Here is a 27,343-nt window from a genome sequence, read left to right on the forward strand (position 1 = left end):
CTCGACCATCTCCTGTAGCTGCTGAGGTGCGGTATCCCACACTCCTGCAGGAACAGGACGTCGGCTTTAACGTTGGCCAGGAAGGCCATCGTAGAAACACATCGCATAGCCGATTTGATGCTACGCACATTGATGCTGGCAATTTTTAACCCCATTTTAACAGTTTACAAGGTTAACAGTGTCCATTTGCTGCTGGTCTTGCCCCTCTGGGGTAGCTGTGTGCATTCCCGTGGTGACGGCAAACTGCTGGACCATCCCAGGGCTGAGGTAGCTGTCCGGCTCCACGCTGGAGCCATTTCCCCACTCTGGTGTCTTTGGGTCGGCCCTAGGATCCGCATAGTTCAGTTCTCCATCTGACAGCGGGGCTGTCACAGGACCGCTGCTCCAAGTTACCTGGAGCTGTGGGCCGGTGGGTACCTCTTGGTTCTCACCGAGTGGGGGGAGGCGTTTACCCGTCCCATCAGAGGGATCGTCTTTCCCTGCTTGGGCGGTGCTGCCCTCCTCTTTACCCACGGCGCTCTGTCTCTTCCTCTGGTGACGACCCACCTTGCGCCCGTCCTCACGGTCGGAAGAGCTGCCTGTATCCTCGTCGTGTAGGTGTCGCTTCACTCTTCGCTGGGTGGCTTTGGGAGGTTTCCTCTTCCTGCTTTTCACGGTAATCCAATCCTTTGCCTCCTTTGGTCTCTTCTCTTCCATTTCCTCCGTCTGTCTTGCAGGAGCTTGGATCGGCTGCTGCACCTCCCCGCTGTCTGCCGTCTGCTCCACTACAGCCCGCCCTTCCTTCTGGTTGCCTCCAGACACCGTTCCCGTGCTGTTTTGTGGTACCTTGCTGGTCTTGGCGGTCCACGGCTCGTGTTGAGTGATACTGACTCATTGCACACTCCTCCCAGTCTGTTACACAGTGATACTGACCCACTGCACACTCCTCCCAGTCTGTTTCACAGTGATACTGACCAAGTCCACACTCCTACCAGTCTCTTTCACAGTGATGTTGACTCACTGCACACTCCTCCCAGTCTGTTTCACAGTGATACTGACCCACTGCCCACTCCTCCCAGTCTGTTACAAGTGATATTGACCCACTGCACACTCCCAATCAGTTACATTGATACAGACCCACTGCAGACTCCTCCCAGTCTGTTACACAGTGATACTGACCCACTGCACACTCCTCCCAGTCTGACTCCACACTGCTCTGTCTCTCAGTAATACTCAGCACTCCACACTGCTCTGTCTCTCAGTAATACTCAGCACTCCACACTGCTCTGTCTCTCAGTAATACTCAGCACTCCACACTGCTCTGTCTCTCAGTAATACTCAGCACTCCACACTGCTCTGTCTCTCAGTAATACTCAGCACTCCACACTGCTCTGTCTCTCAGTAATACTCAGCACTCCACACTGCTCTGTCTCTCAGTAATACTCACACACTATTTCCAATCTGTTTCTCAGTAATACTCAGCACTCCACACTGCTCTGTCTGTTTCTCAGTAATACTCAGCACTCCACACTGCTCTGTCTGTTTCTCAGTAATACTCAGCACAGCATACTACTCCCAGTCTGTTTCTCAGTACTACACAGCAGTGCACACTACTCAGTCTGTTTCTCAGTAATGTTCAGCACTGCACATTACTCTGTCACTTTCACAGCGATACTCAGCAGTGCACATTACTCCCAATCTGCTTCTCAGTAATACGCAGCAGTGCACACTACTCTCAGTATGTTTCTCATTAATACTCAGCAATGCACACTACCCCCAGTCTGTTTCTCAGTGACACTTAGCACTGCTCACTACTCTCAATTTGTTTCTCAGTAATACTCAGCATTGCACCCTACTCCTAGTCTGTTTCATTGTAATATGCAGCAGTGCACACTACTCAGTCTGTTACTCAGAAATACGCGGCAGCGCACACTATTTCCAATCTGTTTCTCAGTAATACTCAGCGGTGCGATACTGACCCACTGCACACTCCTCCCACTCTGTTACAGTGACACTGAATCACTGCACACTCCTCCCAGTCTGTTTCACAGTTATACTGACCCACTGCGTACTCCTCCCAGTCTGTTCACAGTGATACTGACCCATTACACACTCCTCCCAGTCTGATACACAGTGATACTGACCCATTGCACCTTCCTCCCAGTCAGCTTCAGTGATACTGACCCACTGCACCGTCCTACCAGTCTGCTTCACAGTGATACTGACCCACTGCACACTCCTCCCACTCTGTTACAGTGACACTGAATCACTGCACACTCCACCCAGTCTGTTTCACAGTGATACTGACCCACTGCACACTCCTCCCAGCCTGTTACACAGTGATACTGACCCACTGCACACTCTTCGCAGTGCTGTTTCACAGTGATACTGACCCACTGCATACTCCTCCCGGTCTTTTTCACAGTGATACTGACCCACTGCACACTCCTCCCAATCAGTTACACAGTGACACTGACCCACTGCATACTCCTCCCAGTGCTGTTTCACAGTGGTACTTACCGACAGCACACTCCTTCCTGTCTTTTCAAGGGTTTCATTTAATCAATTCTTATTTGTTTGTGCTATCTCTGGGACCCATTCAGTGGCATACACTTGACATCACTGTTTTTATGGGAAGTTACTATTCTTCGTGAACATGTTGAATCATCGCAGAACAGGTATAAGTGCAATTACCATCTTGTGTAATGAATAAGACTCTTTGGAGTTGTACAGAATACATCTGCTCCCTCCAAAAGCTAGAACGTAAGCTGCTGTCTCCAACCTCCAGACTGTGTCACCAATAGAATAAGTGGATATTCATATATCAAGGACATTAGCTTCATTACCTTATACAACACTCGGAGTTCCACCTTGCCAAGGGTATGGCTGAGAGAGATGAAGAATTGCAATAATATAATGGGTCCATGATACCATGAATCTATCCACTTTATAGGGTCCATATGTGATTTGAGTTTCTAATTGGAATGTGTTTTGCTTGACTGCATGAAGCAGAGGTTATTTGGCTTCTCAATATATTACTGGGCTCGTGACAGACTGACTGGTGTAAGTAGTTACTTGCATTCATTAATTGTCAAGTAGATGGGTTGCAAATGTGGAGAATATTTGATTCACATAATTGAATGGATTATACAAATTGATTGTGTCGAGGACATGCTCTTAGAGTTTAGCATAAAATAAATAATTCTTCATATTTGTTCCCATGATTTGGTTGAAGATATAAAAATTAAAGTGGCAGAGTCTTTATTCACTTGGGACTTTGGTCATAATTTGGTTTTACTTGGAACAACAGAAATTAGCGAGTGAAAGAGTTGGTTTTTTTTGTTTTTGTTCTCTCCCTTTGTCCATTTCTGTTGCAAATTCTGAAACTTGTTTTGAAATCCTCTCTATGTCTGTGAGTTCCTCTAAGCCTACAACCCTCCAAGATATCTAAACTCTGCCTCCTCAGCATTCCCAATTTCAATCCTTCTATCATCAGTTGCTCAGACCCCAAGCTCTGGAATACTCTCTTTAAATCTCTCCACATCCATATCTTTCTCTCCATCTTTTATACACTTCTTAAAACCTACCTCTTCAGGCTATCTACTTTAATGTTCCTTACATGACTCAATGCTCTTGATACATTGACGTTACGTTTTTCAACAAAGCTGTCAAACACATTCATGATATCCAAGTCACTCAAAGGCTCGTATAAATAAGTTGTTCTTCTTGCTTGGGATGCTTTGCCAGGTCAAAGGGAACAATGAGGCCAAGGATCTGGGGGCCTGGCAGTTAGGGTGCTGATCAAACAAGCCAAAGATTGTGAGCATTGAAATCACCTCAATGAGTTTAAATCATTTTATGGGTTGTCAGAAAGGGAACTGCTGCATTGTTGCAAAAACTGAACTGTGATGTCCTTCACGGATTGTAATCTACCACCCAATAACATTTTTGCATATAAACACACACAGACAAGGGACAAGAGAAAGCCATCCTCTGCCCTTTGAATCTGCTCCATGATTCGGTAAGATCATATCTGATCTGATTTTAACCTCAACTCTATATTCTTGCACACCCATGAAAATCTTTCAGCTCCTTCGTCATCAGGAATCTATCTTGTTCTGCTTTGAAAAGGTTTAAAAATTCGACATCTGCTGTGTTTTGAGAAAGAGAATTCAAAAGATTCACAACCCTCTGGAAGAAAAATTGTTCACTCATCTCAATTTTGAATGAGTGCCCCTGCATTAAACTCTGACTCCTAGTTCTGGAATTTCCCACAAGAAGAAACATTCATTCCACATCCACTGGTCAGTCCCCTCAGAGTCTTAGATGTCTCAATTAAGTCACCTCACTTTTTCAACCAGAGGAATTAGGCCAACACATTGGGACTCTGCTCTCTCCAGTTTAGATCTCATTGAAACATATTGAAATCTTAAGGGTTAATGTTGAGAGTTAATATAAAAGATTTAATGTTGAGAGGATGTTTCCCCTCATGGGAGGTTCTAGGACCAGAGAGCACAGCCTCAGAGTTAAGAGATGTGAATTTAAGACGGAGGTGAAGAGGAATTTCTTCTCTCCAAGTGTTGTGAGTATTTGGAACTTCTAGCCACAGAGATCTGTGAGGGCACAGCCCTTGTGTATACTTAAGGCTGGGATAGGTTGATGCTTAATCAGTCGAGGAATCAAGGGACGGTAAGTGATTGCGATGATTGTCAGCCATGATCCTATTCAATGATGAAGCAGACTTGAGGCCCTGAATGGCCTCATACTGTTTCTATTTACTATGGTCTTAACTTGTCTATCCTCTCCTCATAAGGCAATCCACTCATTCCAGACATTACTCGAATAAACCTCCCCTGGACTGCATCCAGCACATTAACATCCTTCTGTAAGTACGGTGATGAGTATACAATCTCACCTATTCCCTGCAAAACTGAAGCATAACCTCCCTACTCTTGCACTGAATTCCCCTCACATAGACCATGACATTCTATTAATTTTCCTGATTTTTATTGTAGCTACATACTAACCTTGCGTGGTTAATGCACCGAGACAACCAAACTTCTCAACACTATCTAACCTTGCACCATTTGGATAATACGTTTCTTTTCATTCTTTCTGCCAAAATGGACAATTTTTTTGACATTATATGAAGACTGGTATATAGGGACAGAAGCATCAAGTCTTTGGTCCTTCTTTCGCATGACAAAATTCTGGGCCTCTGCGTGAATTCTGCTACTCTGCTGTCGACCTTGCCCCAGATGGTGCTGGGCAGCCGTAGTCAGAGAAGTGAGCAGGAATAAAAACCCACAAGAAGATGGGGACCTGGGGGTGGAACAGTGGTGAGCACCGCTGACTCACGATCCCAGGTTTGATTCCACCCCTGAACGACTGTCTGTGTGGAGTTTGCACATTCTCCCCGTGTCTGTGTGGGTTTCCCATGGATGCTCCAGTCTCCTCCCTTAATCCAAAGATGTGCAGGTTAGTGGATTGTCAATGGTAAAAACTCCATGCAGGGTTACAGGTTTGAGGTGGATCTGGATGGAATGCCCTCCAGAAGGTTGGTGCAGATTTAATGAGTCAAATGGCCTCGTTCTGCGCTGTCGGGATTTTATGATTCAATTGTATAATTCCAAGGTGGGCACCTGCTAGCCTTTGTGTGTAGTTGGTGGTGTGGACCATCCATAACCTCATCACCTCAGGGGATCTTCCATCCACCACCTCCAACCTCAGTCCCACAACCCTGCACCGCCCGCTTCTACCTCCTGCCCAAAATCCACAAACCTGACTGCCCCGGCCGACCCATTGTCTCCGCCTGCTCCTGCCCCACCGAACTCATCTCCGCATACCTTGCCCCCTCCCACTCCACCAAGGATAACCTTGACCTCTTTCCACCTATCACATTTCCGACGCCCCTCCCCCAAGTCCCTCCTCCCTACCTTTTATCTTAGCCTGCTGGACAAACTTTCCTCATTCCTGAAGAAGGGCTTATGCCTGAAACGTCGAATCTCCTGTTCCCTGGATGCTGCCTGACCAGCTGCGCTTTTCCAGCAACACATTTTCAGCTCTGATCTCCAGCATCTGCAGACCTCACTTTCTCCTGTCTTAACCCCAAAGCTATAACCTTTCTTTATTCCCTCACAGAATGCGGGCACCTTTGGCTAGGTCAGCAATTACTACCCATCCCCAGTTAAGTATCAACTACTTTGCTTGGGGTATGGAGTTACATGTAGGCCAGACCAGTTAAGGATGAATTACTAACAGGGGAAGGCTGAGAGAAAACAATCTCTAAATGGGGACTAACTAACTTTTGGCCTTTCTGTCAACTGGGTTCCATTTTCTGCAGCTGTCCCAGCTAATTTTGACGTGTGATTGAAGAAAATCCAACCTCAAGCATCAATCAACTCTGGAAAGAAAATCCATTTGCATTGGGAAGAACGAAATGTTGATATTAAAACTTCCCCTGCAGTAGCAGAAGAAAAAAATTAAAAGCATGGAAACTAGTTTCTCACAATCACAAATGAGAATTTAAAGTGACATGGCAATTACAATCCTCTAACTTAACATTGGCATCTTAACATAAGAATGTACAGACCATCAAAGTTCGCTTTGTTTCATCTGCACCACTCAGAACTTCATAAAATGTCTTCTCCACCCTCTGTGTAAAGCAGTTAAATCTAAACTATCTGTTCACCTGCCTTCTTCAGAATTTCAATCCACGCCCTTGGTAACTAAGCTTGTGGGTCTATCAAAGACCATAATAGCATTCCATCTACCTACACCCCTTAGAAGTCTTCCAAACAAGGCATACCTTGAGCTGTCTTTATCCCAATGTCAATATTTCGGACTTCCTTAATTTCTCCTTGCAGCTCAGACACCTAATTCTTTGCATAGGTTAAGTTGCGTTCCTCTGTGTCTTTTCCGGAGCTAGGAGGTCCCTATTGTTGTACAGTGGGTAAAAGTGCACACAGAATTAAAGCTCAAGCCTGTGCTTTTATCAACCAGCATGGTGGCCCAACGGTTAGTATTGCTGCCTCACAATGCCAGGGACCCGGGTTTGATTCTGGCCTCGTGTGAATTGTCTGTGTAGAGTTTGCACATTTTCCCCATGTCTGCATGGGTTTCCTTCGGGTGCTCTGGTTTCTTTCCATGGTCCAAAGGTGAGCAGGTTAGGTGGATTAGCTATGGGAAATGCAGCGTTACAGGCCTAAGGTGGGGAAAGGTCTGAGTAGGCTGTTCTTCAGAGGGTCAGTGTGGACTCGATGGGTCGAATGGCCTGTTTCCACACTGTGGGGATTCTATGATCAGGTCCTAAGATATGTACTCTACCTACTCACAGTACCATCAGTTCTGGATTGCCTTCCTTGCTGCTACAGTGCACTCATGATTTCAATGACTGATAGTCAAAACTGAAGGAAGGAGAAGAGAATTATCACAATATCTCAGATTGCTGCCTAGAATTGTCAGCCTCTACTACACTTCATCATTTATTCTCACTGTATGTTCCCAAATGCACCTACGTACTAACTACGCATTCAGGCTATGGTGCTGGAAAGTGGGATTAGTGTACATTTAATGCAATGCTGGCAGTACAGACCTGATGGGCTGAAGGGCCTCTTCTGAGCTGTATGATTCTATAACTACACTGACCCAATGACATTCCTGCTATCTGATTCTATTACCATCTTACTGCTTACCATTACCTGAATAACTTACCACTCAGCGGATACCTGCCAAATGACCAACTCTCAAGCTCTCACACCATCTTTAAAAGGTCACTGTGTACCTGGACAAGTGTTGGCAATTGTCTCTTGCCCCTCACTGGCTATGTAATGGCACAGCAGCGTAAAGCCAAGCTAATTGTGGCACATATTTGACAGGACTGGTTGTCTCACCCACATTATTGTTTAACCCAAGGCTACACAATTCCCGTTTGAGGAAGAGTCACCAGATTCAAAATGTTAACTCTGCTTTTCCCTCACGGACGCGGCCAGACATGCTGAATTTCACCAGGAATTTCATGTTTTTGTTTCAGATCGCCAACGTTCACAGTTCTTCGTTTAATTTTAGGCCACAGTTTACCTGTCTATGGTTTCATCCCATCCAAAGAGCCCCTCTAAGTCACCGAATGAACTGCAGGTGCTGTAAATCCGAAACAAAAACAGAAATTGCTGGAAGAGCTCAGAAGATCTGGCAGCATCTGTGAAGAGAAATCGGAGTTAATGTTTCAGGTCTGGTAACCCCTCCTCAGAGCCTGAGGAAGGGTCACTGGATCCGAAATGTTACTCTGACTTCTCTTCACAGATGCTGCCAGACTAGCTGAACTTTTCCAGCAATTTCTGTTTTTGCCTCTAAGTCATCACTACTCTATCCCCAGTGCTTTCTGGAGACTCACAACTTGTCACTGTCCAACAGGGGATATCTCACATAGAGGCAAGCTATCAGACAATTCCAAACCTGAGTTTTTAATTACACCAGGCAAAACTCTACACAACTAAAACCAAGAGAGGCTGCAATTTTCCATCACAATGCAATCCTAATGCTGCCATCATAGAATCCCTACAGTGCAGATAGAGACAATTGAGCCCATTAAGTCTACACCAATCCTCTAAAGCACATCCCACCCAGACCCACTCTATCCCTGCAGCCTTGCACTAACCACGGCTAACTCACCTAGCCCGCACATTATAGGCAACTGAGCCTGCCAATTCACCTAAGCAGCACATTTTTCAATTGTGGGAGGAAACTAGAGCACACAGCAGAAGCCCACACAGACAATGCGCAAACTCTACACAGACCTTCAACCTAAGGCTGGAATCGAACTTAGGTGCCCGGTGCTATAAGGCAGCAGTTCTAGCTACTGAGCCACTCTAATGTTTATCAGACACTGCCAGACGTTTATCACAATTAGTGATCATTGCACATAATGGTTCGCTGGACCCAGCTCTCACCTCTTGGAATTGGGTGTCAATCACATACTGTTCTTGCTTGCAGTATTTTGCTTTCATCCCTTGAAATTTTCAGCCATTTCCACCACAGTCCTGGAGGGTAAAGTATTGAGTAGCAATGATACAGTATCACAGTCCAAAAATTCACACAATCTCATTTAGCAATCTTTGAAATTAGATCCAATCTGGTCTTTCTTTGGTTAACTCCATGCAATTTTTAAAGTCAATAAAACCCAATAAAATGACTAACATCCTTCAAGAAGGGGAACCAATTTCCACAGCACTCATCTGCAGACCTTATCAGAAGGGCAGAGAAATAGTGTCAGAGTAGGATGGTTGGGGAAGTGAAGAAGAATCCCAGAATTCAGGTAATAGGTTAGAACCTCAGCATGGATTATAGGAAATATACCTGAGCTTTGGGGAAAGGGTTTAAGTACCATTTCATGAGATGGATTAGAAGATTAATTTGGTGCGAGGTTTGAGCATGGGTTTGTGAAAAAGAATTCAATGTGGGAAATGGGGAGGCGCTAGACTCTTGTTCAGTGTATAGAAAGATATGTTCAAACAAAGAAAGTCTCAGGTATTATAATAAATAGAGCAAACATTCTCTTTCTGACAACAAATAGGTCCAGTATTTGAGAGGCCATATTTTACAGTAAGGGATTCTAATATTTTATGTTTGAAGAGATCCCAATTTAAAAAAAAAACAAGGGAAAGCTGCCTACTTCTTCTACTAAGATGTCTTCACTGACAAGATGCCTTCATATTGAAAATATTATTTTTCCTGGTCTCTTTTGGAGGTAAGCCATTATGTGTCACCATATCATTTTTCTAATTGAAAACCCCTATCACAGTGCCACCTACAGGTTTAACTGGTACATCTGTTAAGTGGGGACACTTTTCTAATGGGAATATCCATAGGACCAGGTTGGCAGAAGATCTTCCAATCTTTTTAGTCACATACGATTTCTAGTATATGGTCACAAGACTGAAAACAGTAATAGCTCCAGCAGTGACTCCATAGAAACCCTGCTAATCATTTTTTTCCTCAATCACAAATAATGTTTATCATTATGGTTCAGGTGTACTATTCTCAACTCAGAAATAAAGTGTTCAAATCCCAATACTGACACTTTGAATGTAAAGTTTTACACTAATGCAGAAAAGGGAGGTGATGGCCTGATAGTCTTATCACTGAACTAGTAACCAGGGGACCCAATGAAATGTTCCAGGGACAAAAACAGAAATTGCTGGAAAAGCTCAGCAGGTCTGGCAGCTTCTGTGGAGAGATATGAGAGTTACCATTTCAGGTACAGTGACCCTTCCTCAGAACATTCTGAGGAACCCTGAGACCCAAAACATTAACTCTGATTTCTCTTCACAGATGCTGCGAGACCTGCTGAGCTTTTCCAGCAATTTTTGTTTTTGTTTCTAATTTACGGACCTGGGTTCGAATCCTGTCATGGCAGATGGTGGAATTTAAATTCAATAAAAATCTGGAATTAAAAGTCGAATGATGACCGTGAAGCCATTGTCAATTCTTACGTGGAAACACCCATCTGGCTCACTAACGTCCTTTAGGAAAGGAAACTGCCATCCTTACCTGGTCTGGCCTACATAGAGTCATAGAGATGTACAGCATGGAAACAGACCCATCAGTCCAACTCATCCAAGCTGACCAGATCTCCTAACCTAATCTAGTCCCATTTGCCAGCATATCGCCCTGAACACTTCCTATGCATTTACCCATTCAGATGCCTTTTAAATGCTGTAATTGTACCAGCCTCCACCACTTCCTCTGACAGCTCATTCCATACATGCACCACCCTCTGCGTGAAAAAGTTGCCCCTTTGGTCCCATTTATATCTTTCCCCTCTCACCCTAACTCAATGCCCTCTAGTTCTGGATTCCCCCACCCAAGGGAAAGGACCTTGTCTATTTACCCTATCCATGCCCGTCATGATTTTATAAACCTCTATAAGGTCGCCCCTCAGCCTCCGACGCTCCAGGGAAAACAGCTCCACCCTGTTCAGCCTCTTCCTATAGCTCAAATCTTTCAAACCTGGCAACATCCTTGTAAATCTTTTCTGAACCCTTTCAAGTTTCTGGTTGACTCTCAACTGCCCTCGAGGCAATTAGGGATGGGCAATCAATGCTGGCCTGGCTAGTGACGACTCCATCCTGTGAATGAATGAAAAAAAAATTCCAGCAAGGGAATGCTGCCCTCTCAAAGTTTCCAGATGTGACATCTCTCAGATGTGTTCAGCTCTGGGTGCCACATTATAGGAAGGATGTGAACTCATTTGAGAGAGTGCAGAAGTCGTTTACCAGAATAGTTCCAGAAATGAGAAACTTTAGTCATGAGTGTGAATGTAACAAGTTGGGACTACTTTCCCTGGAGAGAAGAAGGGGAATATGAAATCTGTGTTTGAAATCATAAGTGAGCTGGGTGGAGTAGATAGGGAGAAACTATTTCAGTTCATGAAAAGAATGACAAGAGGGCATACATTTAAAGTGATCAGCAAGGGTAAAGTGTGAAAAACCCATCCACACAGCATGAGGTTAGGGTGTAGAATGCACTGCCTTTAAATGCGATGGAGGCAGGTTCAATTGAGGTATTCAGAAGGGCGTTGAATAATTATTTAGATAAAACAATGTGCAAGGGCATGGGGAGAAAGCAGGAGATGGGCACAGGTGATGATGCCCATTTCACAGGCTGGTGCAGGCACAATACCATACTGGGCAACATCCAAGTAAGTCTTCTCTGAACCCCTTTCCAAAGCTTCCACATCCTTCCTATAATGCGGTGACCAGGACAGTACCCAATACCCCAAGTGCGGCTGCACCACAGTTTTGTATAGCTGCAGCATGACCTCATGGTTCCGAAACTCAATCCCTCTACCAATAAAAGCTAACACACTTCTTGGCAACTTTCAAAGATCTATGTACCTGGACACCGAGATCTCTCTGCTCATCTACATTACCAAGAATCTTACCATTAGCCCAGTACTCTGCCTTCCTGCAACTCCTTCCAAAGTGAATCACCTCACACTTTTCAGCTTTAAACTCCATTTGCCACCTCTCAGCCCAGCCCTGTAGCTTATCAATGTCCCTCTGTAACCTACATCATCCTTCAATACTATTCACAACTCCACCAACCTTGGTGTCATCCGCAAATTTACTAATCCATTCTTCTATGCCTTCTTCCAGGTCATTTATAAAAATGACAAACAGCAGTGGACCCAAAACAGATCCTTGCGGTACACCACAGGTAACTGAACTCCCAGGATGAATATTTCCCATCAACCACCACCCTCTGTCTTCTTTCAGGGAGCTCATTTCCGACCTAATCCTCTAAATCACCCTCAATCCCATGCCTCTGTATTTTATACAATAGCCTACTGTGGGGAACCTTAACAAATGCTTTACTGAAATCCATATACACCACATCAACCACTTTACCCTCATCCACTTGTTTGCTCACCTTCTCAAAGAACTCAATAAGGCCTATGAGGCATGACCTACCCTTCACAAAACTGTGTTGACTATCCCTAATCAACTTATTCCTTTCTGGATGATTATACATTGTATCTCTTATAACCCTTTCCAACACTTACTTACAACCGAAGTAAGGCTGACTTGTCTATAATTACCAGGGTTGTCTCTACTCCCCTTCTTGAACAAAGGAACAACATTTGTGATCCTCCAGTCTTCTGGCACTATTCCAGTAGATAATGATGACATAAAGATCAATGCCAAAGGCTCTGCAATCTCCTCCCTGGCTTCCCAGCAAATCCGAGGATAAATCCCATCCAGTCCAGGGGATTTATCTATTTTTACACTTCCCAGAATTGCTAACACCTCCTCCTTGTGAACCTCAATCCCATCTAGTCTAGTAGCCTTTATCTCAGTATTCTCCTAGAGAACATTGCCTTTTTTTAGTGTGAATACTGATGAAAAGTATTCATTTAGCACTTCCCCTATCTGCTCTGACTCCACGCAAAACGTCCCAGAACTGTCCTTAATTGGCCCTCATCTTATTCTAGTCATTCTTTTATTCCTGATACATCTATAGAAAGCCTTAGAGTTTTCCTTGATCCTATCCGCCAATGTCTTCTCATGTTCCCTCCATGCTGTTCTTAGCTCTCTCTTTAGGTCTTTCCTGGCTAACTTGTAACTCTCAAGCCAATTGAGCCATCACATCTCATCCGAACATGAGCCTTCTTTTATTATCTTGACAAGAGATTCAACTTCCTTAGTAAACCACGGCTCCCACCCTCGACAACTTCCTCCCTGCCTGACCGGTGCATACTTATCAAGGATCTGCAGTAGCTGTACCTTGAATAAGCTCACATTTCAACTGTTCCCACCCCTGCAGTTTCCTTCCCCATCCTATGCATTCCAAACCTTACCTAATCACATCATAATTGCCTTTCCCCTCGCAATAACTCTTACCTTATGCACATACCTGTCCCTTGCCATCACTGAAGTAAACATAACTGAATGGTGGTCACTATCACCAAAGTTCTCACCTACCTCCAAATCTAACGCTGGCCGGGGTTCATTACCCAGTACTAAATCTAATACGGCCTTGCCTCTTGTTGGCCTGAGTACATACTGTGTCAAGAAACACTCCTGCACACGTTGGACAAAAACACTCGCATCTGAAGTGCTTGAATTATAGTATTCCCAGTCAATATTAGGGAAGTTAAAGACCCCATAACAGCTATCCTGTCACTCTTGCCCCTATGGAGGATCATCTTTGTTTTCCTATCTTCTACATCGCTGGAATCATTCGGAGGCCTATAGAAAACTCCCAACAGGGTGACCTTTCCTTTCCTGTTTCTAAACTCAGCCCTTACTACCTCAGTAGATGAGTCCTCAAGCATCCTTTCTGCCACTGTAATACTGTCCTTGACTAACAATGCCACACCTCCCCTCTTTTATGTTTTCCCTGTTCTTACTGAAACATCTAAGTCCCAGGACCTGCAACAACCATTGTTGTCCCTGCTCTACTCATGCCTCCGAAATGGCCTCAATATTGAAATGTTGTGTATATTTACATGTTTACATTTTTCATGAAGTCTCTGGAAGGAATGTTGAAGTCTTCCAGTGATAATAGTGAAGTGCATCATGTTAGGTTCCAGTGAAATACGACAGTAGCAGCAAAATACAACTTCATGGTGAGGCTCTCTGGCAAGAGAATAAACTCCGGAGATCACCTTGTGACTGATCAAATCCACAGAAACATCTCCAACAACAGAATGCCTATCAGCTTCTACCAATGTGACTGTTGTTGTGGTATCATTAATGCAATAACTTGTACAAATTGCTGCTGAATTCTTCTTTACAGAAGGAGGTAGGCATTTCTGAATTCAGGCTCAAATATTGTGTGCAGACTTGGTCTCCTTGTTCAAGGAAGAATGCAAATGCATTGGAGGCGGTTCAGAGAAGGTTGGTTGACTGTGTTGGCTTATAAGGAAAGGCTGGACAGGCTGGGCTTGCTTCCATTGGAGTTTAGAAGAATGAAGACTGACTGGATTGAAGTGGATAAGATCCTGAGGGATGCCTGCTTTAGCTTGGGGTGGTTGGTTTGTGATACAGAGTGACGCCAACAGCATAGGTTGAATTCCCACACTGGCTGAGGTTACCATGAAGGTTTCCCCTCCTCAACTTCTCCCCTCAGATTAAACCACCACCAGTTGCCTCTGTGTAATGAGAGAACAGGCCTAGGATCTAGTAAGACTATGATGACTTTACCTTTTACCTGTATAACATCCTGAAGAGTCTTGATAAGTTTATGTTTGAATTATAAGGAGAGGCTGGATAGGCTGGGGCTTTTCACTGGAGTTAGGAGGTTGAGGAGTGACCTTGTAGAGGTTAAGAAAATCATGAGAGGCACAGATAAGGTGAATAGCAAAGGTCTTTACTCCATGATAGGGGAGTTCAAAACTAGGCGGAATATTTTTTGAAGTGAGAGGAGAAAGATATAAAAGGAACCTGACAGGTATTTGTTTTTCCCACAGAGGGTGGTTTATATGTCAGAGGAAGTGGTACAAATGCACTACAAATACCATGGGCTAAATTTGACTAAAATCAGCTAAGTGTCAATTTCAGGGGATTTCATGAAGGGTCTCTCTCAGTGAACTCGAACAAGTTATCTCATGCAATTTTACACTGCTCACCTCAGTATATTTGTGCATTGCCTCTATGGTTCTAAGCTCACACGGTCTTCCATTCGCCAGCCGCAGAGGTACACATCACAGGGCCCGGACATTTTAGGAAAGCTGCAACCAGTGTCATTATTCTCTTCAATTCATCTGTTGTCTTTAGCAGGTGTCTTTGACACTAAATGTATTTTGTTAAAGGTAACATTATCTATCTGTTGATTTAATCTCACAAAGATTGCATCTCGTGTATTGTATGTTCCCTAACAGAAATCTCCACAGTGGAAAAGACTTTAAAAGATGTAAAAATAAAATAACTTTTGAACAAGTACCAAGTTCAGTGATATGACTAATCAACTTCTAATGTCTTGCTGCTCTTGTGACATTATATGTAACTTAAATGATTGCCTATCATTTGCAAATACTGCACTTTTCTACCTTACAACTCATCCCTCAATTTGCACTATTTCACTGATCTCAGCTTTGCTGCATGTTAAGTACACATTGGGCAGGGAAAATCTAACTTCAAGGAGAAAGTGAGCGCTGCAGATGCTGGAGATCAGAGTCAAATAGTGTGGCGCTGGAAAAGCACACTCCAAGGAGCAGGAGAATCACCATTTCAGGCATAAGTCCTTCATCAGGAAAAGGGGACGGGGTGTGAAGGGGGCTGAGAGATAATAGGAGGGTGGGGTTGGGGCTGGGGGAAGGTAGCTGGGAAGGCGATAGGTGGATGCAGGTGAGGGAAGATGGTGACAGGTTGGAGGGGAGGGTGGAGCAGATAGGTGGGAAGGAAGATAAGCAGGTAGGACAGTTCAAGAGACTGATGCTGAGATGAGGTGTGGGGAGGTGTGATGAGGAAATCTAACTTCAAAAAAATCAATTCACTGAACTGGTATTGCTGACATATCTGGATTATGTTACCCATCCATAGTTGCTCAGAGTAGCTGTTGGAGTGAGCTTCCTACTTAAACAGCAATTCTTTGAGACAGTTTGATAGAAAAGAATGGATTGCAAAATAATTTCAGAATCACTTACGGGCCAGACGTATGGGAAAGCACACCAGTTTTTCTTCCCTCAATGGGGGTTTATTACAACAATTCGATGGCTTCATTTTTATTTGCTTGATTCGTACTTGAACTTCTCTGGGGTTTGTTTTTGGTCAGGTTTTTTTAGATTAGTAATTAAGCAATATGTTCCCAAAACCTCAGGCTTGATATATCCTAACAGAAACTGAGTATTTCCCACTGGGCCACAGTGACTCACAAGTGGGAAACTGCCAAAGATATAAAAGGTGATTCACCAATAAAGGGCACAGACAACTTAATATCCCTTCTGTAGAGCCAACAAGATGGGAATGACCCAATATCAAGCTAATTGTTTATGAGGGTGTGGGGGTGGGGCAGATTCCAGAAGATAAAATGAAACAGGAATTTTCCTGATGGGGCAGGCAAAACATTACTTCTCCTTCCACGTTCAAACATGTCCTCTACAAAATATTTCTCCAGCAGGGGTTCTTCCAGACATTCATTGGAGGAAAATCATTAAATTGAATCAATGTTCTCACAGAATTAATTTCTGTCTTATTGGTGGCTATTGTTTTGCCAGCCCACGCCTACACGAAAGACTTTGCAAATCTTTTTGCTGATGCCTGTTGCATTATGTCCATTTCCTCCTTTCTATGCACATGGTCCAGAGCTTTTCATTTCATACACATCTATTGCTCCCCCTGCCAAAAACATCAGTTGTCCAAAATGCACCCTCATATGGAGCAGTCACCCTTAAGCTGCACAATTTCAGATTCTGATTTATGTGAACAGTGATTTGTTAGATACTCATTGATTCTTTAACATTTTGAGTCTTTCATTATATTTTCATCTTGTATGTTCTTCTACATGTAGTAACTTAACATCTTTTAATTGCTAGTAATCCCTGCACCATTGAGATTAACAATTATCTTCAACATGTGAGTATTCTTTCAGGTTTGCCCTCGCATTGTGGGGCAAGCACTCAAAATTGGCACTCCTTCCACCACACCATCTCTGTTCAGATGAGCAGCTCGGCTCACATTGGGGTATGATAGTGTAGTTCTCAGACTTTTACTCCAGAAACCTTGATTAGTAATTTGAAAAGTGTCAGTTCTGTCCCCATCAGAGATGTTCTCTTATTTCGATATAGCTGACAAAATCTAAATGGTCTCCTTCTGCACAATATGATTCTGGACACGAATCTGAACGCCCAAAAGAAAGTGGGAACAAGTAAAAATGAGCAGGCTGGTTGCTGTCAAATTGACAGGGGTTGGGATAGTTTGCAGGGGGAGTTGGTATGGGCAGGGGGTTAGAGGTGGTTGGCAAGAGGACTTTAATGTTCAAGGGGGATAGAGAGCTGCTGTCCTTATCCAGTCTGCTCTCTATGAGACTCAACTTCACTTCCGATCGAAAAAGGATAACATTTAATTGTTTGCTCAGCTGTATCATCAACACAAGGCCAATAAATACCAAAGATATTCACATTCCAAGGCTAGCTTTTTGACAAGTCACATTGCAGGTGGATGGTGCATATACCATCCAGTGAGAACTTCTTAGTCTTCAATCTGTCTGATTGTTGCCCAGATTTTCCCCTTTTGTTCCTAAATTCTGGGCTCATCAGCATTTGCTTTCCATCATCATTCTCAGCACCTCATTGAAATTCTTGAGACAATTCCATAAAAATTAAAGTTCTTAACTGGAATAAGGCAAATTTTAATGGTATGATTCGAGAACTTTCAAAAGTTGATTGGAATAGACTGTTCACAGTTAAATGGATGACTGACAAGTGGGAGGGTTTTGAAAGTGTGATAACGAGAGTTCAGAGACATTATGTTCCTGTTAGAGTGAAGGGGAAGGCTGGTAAGAGCAGGAAACAATGGATGAATAAAGATGTTGAGGTTTCAGTCAAGAATAAGGAAGAATCATATATTAGTGCTAGAAACTGGGATCAAGTGAATTTCTTGAAGAATATTAAGAGTGTACGGGCATTCTGAAGAGGGAAATCAGGAGAGTGAAGAAGGGATATGAGATAGCCTTGGAAATAAGGTTAGGGATAATCCAAAGAGATTCCACAAGTACATAAAGAGCAAAAGAGCAAGTAGAGAGAGAGAGTCAGGCCTCTTAAAGGTCAACAAGGTCATCTATGTGTTGAACTTCAGGAGATGGGAGAGATACTAAATGAATATTTCATGTCAGGTTTTACTGTGGAGAAAAAACATGGAGGCTAGAGAATTTGGGAAATAAATATTGATGTTTTGAAAACAGTTCACATCACAGAAGAAGAGATGCTGGAGGTCGTAGAAGACATAAAAATGGATAAATTTCCAGAATCTGATCACATAAATCCCAGGGCGTTGTGGTAGGTTAGAAAAGAAATCCTGGGGCCCCCAGCAGAAATATTTGTATCAACTGTAGCCACAGGCGAGTGCCATAGTACTGGAAGGTGGCTAATGTTGTGGTTTTATTTAAGAAAAGCTGTAAGGAGAGGCCTTGGAACTACTGACCTGTGAGCCTGATATTGGTGGTAGGTAAGCTGTTGGAGGTGAGTCTGAAGGATAGGATTTACATGCATTTGGAGAGGTAAGGAATGATTAGGAATGGTCAGCAACATTTTGTGTGAGGGAAATGTGTCTTGATGAGGGCAGAATGGTAGACCTTGTTTAAATGGACTTTAGTAAAGCTTTTCACAAGGTTTTGCATTATAGAGTAATTAGTAAAGCTAGATCACATGGGTTTCAGGTGAGCTTGCTAATTGGATGGTAGGAGACAGAGGGTGGTGGTGGAAGGTTGTTTTTCGGAATGGAGGCCTGTGACCAGCAGTATTCTACAGGGATCAGTACTGGATACACTTTTGTATATCATTTACATAAACAATTCAGGTGGGAATACAGAAAGCATGGTTAGTAAGTTTGCAGATGACACCAAAATTGGTGGTATAGTGGGCAGTGAAGAAGGTTATTTAAGATTACAAAGAGGTCTGGATCAATTGGGTCAAAGGGCTGAGGATTGGCAGACGGAGTTTAATTTGGATAAATATGAGGTATTGCATTTTTGTAAAACAAAGAAGGGCAGGACTTATACACTTCATAGTAGGGCCCTAAGTGGTGCTGTAGAACAGGGACACTCAGGCATTCAGGTACATAATTCTTTAAAATTTGCATCACAGGTAGACAAGAATGGTTAAGAAGGCATTTAGCTTGATTGCCTTCATTGCTCAGACCATTGATTATGGGACGTCATGTTGAGATTGTACAAGACACTGGTGGGGCCTCTCCTTATGTACTCTGTCCAGTTCTGGTCACCCTGTTATAGGAAGGATATTATTAAATTGAAGAAGGTTCAGAAAGAGATTTTACAGGATGTTGCTGGGACTGGACAGTTTGAGGCTGGATAGGCTGGGGCTCTTTTCACTGGAGCCCTCGAGGTTGAAAGCCAACTTTATAAAGGTTTATAAAGTCATGTGGGGCATAGATAAGGTGAAGAGCAAGGTCCTTTTCCCTAGTGGGGTGGGGGAGTTTAATACTAGGGACCATATGTTTAAGGTGAGAGGAGAAACTTTTAACAAGTACAGGGGAGGTAACTTTTTTACATAGAGAGCAGTTTGTCCATAGAATGAACTGCCAGAGGAAGTGGTACATGCAGGTACAGTTGCAGCATTTAAAAGACATTTGGACAGTTACATGAATAGGAAAGGTTTAGAGGAATATTAACCAAATACAGGTAAGTGGGACAGTAGGACTAGTTTAATTTGGTCAGAGTGGAACTAGTTAGACCAAAGGTCTGGTTCCATGCTGCATGACTCTATGACTATGATTCTATAACAGCTTCCTGCCCTTGAGTCACTGACTCAGTAATGCCCCTGTGCATTGTTAATTGTCACTACTCTTTCTGTGGTATCCCACATTCTCTATTTCCTGCCAGATCATAATAAGGTCACCATTCATGAGCCGATGCATCTTGAAATATCTGACGCACATCTTTCAGTCATACCTTGACAACATTAAATCCTTCCACGATGGGCTCTGCTTTAATAAAAATCTTGGACCAATTTTCCCCCCTGTGGATGGGAAGCAGAAGTTCACACATTTTTCTGAATCCTTTCCCAGGGCTGGGAAAAGAGTAGTTCTGATTTTATCGCCGCTCTGGAGATAAGTGTGCAGGGAAGTCCTTTCACCGGCATTGAAATGGGCTACTTCAGGCAGTGCCAGCCTCTCCAATCCACAGTCAGTCATAGGAAATTGTCAGAAGCAGGACAGTGTCATGGGAGGGGCATTAAAGAGAGGGTGCGTGAACATAGAGCTGGCCTCTCTCCAACTTTCTTACAGCTTTAAACAAGAACATGGTTTAGCAGCTCAGCAAGGGCTCCCCTATAACTGGCTTGTCCAAGTGGTGGAGCCATGGGGCAGAGGCCTTGTACACGCCCTCCCCAGGCCTTCTCCAGGATGAATGGAAAAACAGGTCTCTGGGATTGTGAAAGAAACTCTGAAGTGAGACCTGTAAAGATTAGCAGCAGACACAGCTATGAAACAACCTGTAGTCAGATGCACAGCAGGCAGTGCAGAGGTAAGTAGCAGTGACAGTACTCAGAGCACTGGAGTACAGTAGTAAGTCCACATGGATATGATACGGACAAGGGAACGGGATTTCAGAGGCAGAGGCAGGACAGACGGAAGACCACAGGAACATGGAGAAATGGAGATCTGGGGGAAAATAAGGCCTTCACTTTCCTGTTGCCAAGATGGCAGAGCAGGCTGCTGGATCTTGAGAGTATGTGACAAGAGGAAATCACCACAGATGCTGGAGACCTGTAATAATAAAAGCTTCAGCAGCACCTGTAGAGAGAGAAGCAGATTCAATGCTTCAAGTCCAGTCTGACCTCTCTTCGGATGTTGAGAATGAGAGAATGTCCCTGTATGAGTGAGTGAGTCTGTTAGTGCATGTATGTGAGTCAATGTGGGAATTTGTGTCTGAGTGGTCACTAAACGTGTGTGAATGTGTGACTCAATGTGAGAATCTGTGTGTATATGAGTGAGCACATTTTTAGTCATTCGCAGGGATCTGGGTGTCGTTGGATGGATAATTTATTGCCCATCCCTAATCAGTTAAGAGTCAACAACATTGCTGTGGATCAAGGGTCACATGTAGGCCAGACAAATAAGGATGGCAGATTTCCGACCCTAAAAGTGAATCAGATGGGCTTTTGTGACAATCAATGTGGTTTCCATTAGGCCAACGATTTATTCCAGTCTTTTTAGCCGAATTCAGTTATAAACATCTGTCATAATGGGATACAAACCCATATTCCAGAACATTGCTGAGGGTTGTGGATTACTAATTCTGTAACATTATTGTGAGGCCACCAGAGAATGAGAGTGTGTGTGAGAATGTGTATGTGTGTAAGTAAGTGAGTGTGTGAGTGTGAGAGAGTGAGTGTGTGTGAAAGAGAGTGTGAATGTGTGAGTGAGTGTGTGTGAATGAGTGAGTGTGTGTATGAGTGAGAGAGTTTGTGTGTATGTGTGTGTGCGCACGTGCATGTATATGAGAAACAGAATCTGTGGCCATTTCTCCACACCCTGGAGATAGCACTGACCCATCTATTGACCTGGGACCAGACTGGTGCAGTGCCATCTTCCCCTTCTACACCATGTTCCAACTCGATTGTTTGATGAGCAGGGCAATTCAGGGATGCCAGTGCTCACCCGGATGCACAAGAGCATTTTCAAAGGTTGCATGGACACAAGGGTGCCCTCTTTTTAAAGAATGACTGATTTTGTTTTGTCACGTATATTTCACAATGAAAAATACAGTAAAATATAGGGAAAAGCTTCCCCTGTTGCCATGATACGTGACAGGGGAAGCACGATATACCTTAAAGAGAATCCATGGCTCTCCTGCCACTGCTTCACCAGCGCTAGACCCAACCAACGTTGAAGTCGCCACTCCTCAGGTGCCATCTTTTGTCGCTGGGTCTACCTCACCGACAGCAACTCTGCCAAGGTAACAGCTGGGTCTCGTGTTCACCTCTCCACCAGCTGCTACCCCTCGCTGATGCCGCGACAGTGCCATTTTGGGCTCTGTATCCACCAAGTGGTGACTGGTTCTGGGAACAGCACGTGCAAACTGGACCAGAAACCAGACATAAAAGACCCCATAGGGGCACGGTAGGTAATAAATGTGGTGGATTTCATGAGAAAACTTGTTAGACCTGGCAAAGAAAATCCCTCCGAATAGAAAACCCGACACAACTCAGACTTAGTGAAGGAAGTAAGGTACAGCTCATTGATTTTTATTTCTCGATCAGATTATGTTTTCTTCATATCCCAGCTTTTATGCTGAAATTCAACCTCCATGTTGTGCCAAACATTACCTTTCCAAAATCTGCTCATCACCCCATTGAGTAAGAAGCAAGAACTATTGTATTACGGCATCTTGCATGAAAAAGTTGGATAACCCTGTTCTGCAGGTGGTCCATGGCTACCCACAGAGTCAGGGGCCCAGGGAGAGCCTGAGGGATTTACTCAAGGCACTGGCTCTCTCTGGCCTACGGCTGGGTAGCCTCAGTTGACTTGCATCCAATCAGGCCCTTGACACCCATTGTGGTACGACGAAGACTTTATAAAGCTCTGGTTAGGCCCCATTTGGAGTACTGTGTCCAGTTTTGGTCCCCACACCTCAGGAAGGACATACTGGCACTGGAACGTGTCCAGCGGAGATTCACACGGATGATCCCTGGAATGACAGGTCTAACATATGTTCCTATGAGGAACGGCTGAGGATACTGGGATTGTATTCGTTGGAGTTTAGAAGATTAAGGGGAGACTTTGTTGTCTCTGAGGAATTAAGGGCTACGGGGAGAATGCTGGTAAGTGGAGCTGAAATGCGCATCAGCCATGATTGAATGGCGGAGTGGACTCGATGGGCCGAATGGCCTTACTTCCACTCCTATGTCTTATGGTCTTATGGTCTTATGTGGGTGGAGTGGGTGCCCTGCCTACCATGAAAACCACCCCTGTGAAAATAACCAGCATCGAAAACACCATCAGGAAACAGGGCACCAACCAACCCCATCTCCCTCCGTCCCAAATCAAAAGGGCTCAAAACTTCAGCCTTTGCACTACGTAGAAGAATATTAATCAATATTCTAGTACTTCCATCATCACGTCTACAGATTGTGCAGAATGTTAGCAACTATCACCTTGAAAATACCATCTGATAAATTCACAAATGCTCTAAAGGTTTTATGCCCAAACACAAAACTGTCCTTAAATTCTCTGACTTTCATAAGTCTTTCTTTAGCTTCTTGACAAAGATAAATGAGGGCAGAGCGGTAAACCTTTGATATGGTAGACTAATTTTTTAAAATTCATTTGTGGGACTTAGGCATTGCTGGCTGGCCAGCATTTATTGCCCATCTCTATTTGCCCTTGAGAAGGTGGTGGTGAGCTGTCTTCTTGAATCACTGCAGTCTATCTGCTGTGGGTTGACCCACAATGCCGCTAGAGAGACAATTCCAGGATTTTGACCTAATGACTGTCAAGGAACGGCGGTATATTTCCAAGTCAGGGTGGTGAGTGGCTTGGAGGGGAACTTGCAGGTGGTGGTGTTCCCAAGTACCTGCTGCCCTTGTCCTTCTAGATGGAAGTGGTCGTGGGTTTGGAAGGTGCTGCCTTAGGATCTTTGGTGAATTTCTGCAGTATACCTTGCAGATAGCACACACTGCTGCTACTGAGCGCTGGTAGTGGAGGGATGGAATGTTTGTACATGTAGTGCCAATCAAGTGGGTTGCTTTGTCCTGGATGGTGTCAAGCTTCTTGAGTGTTGTTGGAGCTGCACCCATCCAGGCAAATGGGGAGTATTCCATCACACTCCTGACTTGTGCCTTGTAGATGGTGGAATGACTTTGGGGTGTCAGGAGGTGAGTTACTCACTGCAGTATCCCTAATCTCTGACCTGCTCTTGTAGCCACTGTGTTTATGTGGTGAGTCCAGTTGAGTTTCTGGTCAATGGTAACCCCAAGGATGTTGACACTGGGGGATTCAGTGATGGTAAAACAGTTGAGTGTCGAGGGGTGGTGGTTAGAGTGTCTCTTATTGACGATGGTCATTTGTATGCCGTGAATGTTACTTACCACTTGTTGGCCCAATCCTGGATATTGTCCAGATCTTGTTGCATTTGAGCACTGACGGTATCAGTATCTGAGGAGTGGTGAATGGTGCCGAACATTGCAATCATCGGTGAACATCCCCACTTCTGACCTTGTGACAGAGGGAAGGTCATTGATGAAGCAGCTGAAGATTGTTGGGCATAGCACACTACCCTGAGGGACTGCTGCAGAGCTGTCCTGGAGCTGAGATGACTGACTCTCCACAACTACAATCAATATTCCTTTGTGCCAGATATGACTCTAACCAGCGGAGTGTTTGCCCCCGAATACCCATTGATTCCAGTTTTGCCAGGGCTCCTTGATGCCAGACTCGGTCAAATGCGGCCGTGATGTCAAGGGCTGTCACTCTCACCTCACCTCTGGAATTCAACTCTTTTGTCCATGTTTGCACCAAGGCTGTAATGTGATCAGGAGCTGAGTGACCCTGGCGAAACCCAAACTGGGTGTCACTGAGCAGGTTATTGCTGAGCAAGGGCTGCTTGAGGACACTATTGACCACTGTTTCCATCACTTTACTGATGATCGAGAGTAGACTGATTGGGTGGTAATTGGCTGGGTTGGATTTTTCCTGCTTTTTGTGTACAGGACAAAAGTTAGGTTGTGACGGAGAGTTGTTTTTCTGGACTGGAGGGCTGTGACCAGCAGTGTTCCACAGAGAACATTTCTGGGTCCTCTTTTGTTTGTCATTTATATAAACGATTTGGATGAGAATATAGGAGGCATGTTGTAAGTTTGCAGATGATACCAAAATTGATGGCATAGTGGACAGTAAAGAAGGTTATCTAAGATTACAAAAGGATCTTAATCAATTGGGTCAATGGGCTGAGGAGTGACAAATAGAGTTTAATTTGGATAAATGCAAGATATTGCATCTTGGTAAAACAAACAGGGGCAAGACTTATACAACTAATGGTTGGGCCCCAAGTAATGTTGTAGAACAGAGAGACCTGGGTGTCTGGTACATACTTCTTTGAAATTTGTGTCACAGGTAGAAAGGGTGGTCAAAACAAAACATTTAACACACTTACTTTCATCGCTTAGATCTTTGAGTAAAGGAGTTGGGTGGAATGCTGGGGTTATACAAGGCTTTGTCTGGAGTACTGTGTGCAGTTCTGGTTACCCTGTTATAGGAAGGATATAATTAAACTGGACAGGGTTCAGAAAAGATTTACCAAGATGTTGCCCAGAATGGAGTGTTTGAGTTACAAAAATAGGCTGGAGAGGCTGGGACTTTTTTGACTAGAGTATTGGAGTTTGAGGGGTGACCTTATAGAATCATGAGAGGCATAGATACGGTGAACTGTAAGGGACCTTTTCCTACAGAACTAGGGACCATATTTTTAAGGTGAGAGGAGGAAGTTTGAAAAAGGACATGACAGGCAACATTTTCACATGAAGAGTGGTTTGTGTGTGGAATAAAGTGCCAGAGGAACTGGTAGATGCAGGTTCTGCTGCAACACATAAAAGACATTTGGATAAGTATGTGAAAAGGAAAGTTTTGGGGGATATGGGCCAAATGCAGGCAAGTGGAGCTAGTTCAGTTTTGGGAACATGGTTGGCATGGACTAGTTGGACCAAACGGTCTGTTTCCATGCTGCATGACTATCAGTGTCCTTGGTTGTTCTCTGTGCATGAACTAGTATATTGAGCATTATCCAGGGATTCAAAAGGCTCTTGTGTTGCAGGGGTAGTGTCCCTGCTCTGAGCCAGGAGGCCTGGGTTCAAGTCCTACATGCTCCAATAGTGTATGTGCACACTCTTAATTATCACACCATATTGCTATCCTTGTCGAAAGGTTCAGTCTGTCTGCTTCAATAATAAATTTGACCTAGCTGCCAACTACACCCACAGCAATAACTGATCATGTTTTTTTTCCAATGGCGGTATCTTTTCATGATAAGATTTGGCTCTGCGTTTTACCTCTCAGCCAAAACCAATATGTCGACTTGTGATGCACACGGTTCAAGAGTTAGCGAGCTGTTTACTAGCTCCTGAAATATCTGCATTACACCTTGTAACAGTGAAGTGTTTTAAAGCTTTCAACAGAAGGTGGGGGGGCGGAGTAAGGGGGGAATGTCCCTGAGCTCTCATTAACTCTGGAAAGTGTTGAATGTTGTTTAATTAGTACTTGAATGCAGAGCAGATATTTCAGGAGCAGATGCATGTAAAAGACGGTGCCGGGTTGAAAACCACATGTAAAGCTTTATGCAAATGCAATTCATGTTTCTCTCCAACGTGTCTGATAATTCCTAACTTCCAGTCATGCAGCTGAGACAGCTAGGAATTTTTATGGATTACTTCATAGGATGTTCTCTGCGAATTTTGTTTGTTAAAACAATACATTACTGTCTTTCAGCGTTTTTATTTGTATGTGCTGTTTCAACACATTTAACTATAATTGCTGAATGCCGTGACAGGCAATATATCAAGCAACAAGGTGGGGATACGTTCGAAGGAACAGCAGTCACTGCACTGGGTTTGTTTCTGAGAGGTCATAACAAGAATCACCAGCAAAATTTGACATAGTGCCATCACGATAAAAATGGCCACAACATTTTAATCACTCGGGTGATATATCTACTCGCATGCTTGCCTTCGTTACTCAGACCTTTGAGCGTAGGAGTTGGAACATCATGTTGCAGTTGCACAGAATGTTGGTGAGGCCTCTTCTGGAATACTGTGTCCAGTTCCGATCACCCTCTTGTAGGAAGGATATTATTAAATTGGAGAGGGTTAGGAAAAGATTTACCAGGACGTCACCAGGAAAAGAGTGTTTGAGTTGTAAGGAGAGGCTGAATAGGCTGGGACTTCTTTCACTGGAGAGTAGGAGGTTGAGGGGTGACCTTTTAGAGATTTATAAAAATCACAAGGGGCATAGAGAAGGTGAATAGCAGGTGTCTTTTCCCTAAGGTAGGGGAATTTAAGACTAGAAACCATATTCTTAAATTGAGAGGGGAAAGATTTAAAACAGACTTGCAGGGTAACCTTTTTACAGAGAGAGTGGATCGTGTGTGGAGTGAACTTCCAAAGGAAGTGGTGGTTTCGGGTACAGTTACAACATTA

This window comes from Chiloscyllium plagiosum, chromosome 5 (genome assembly GCF_004010195.1).
Source record: "Chiloscyllium plagiosum isolate BGI_BamShark_2017 chromosome 5, ASM401019v2, whole genome shotgun sequence".
Lineage (NCBI taxonomy): Eukaryota > Metazoa > Chordata > Chondrichthyes > Orectolobiformes > Hemiscylliidae > Chiloscyllium > Chiloscyllium plagiosum.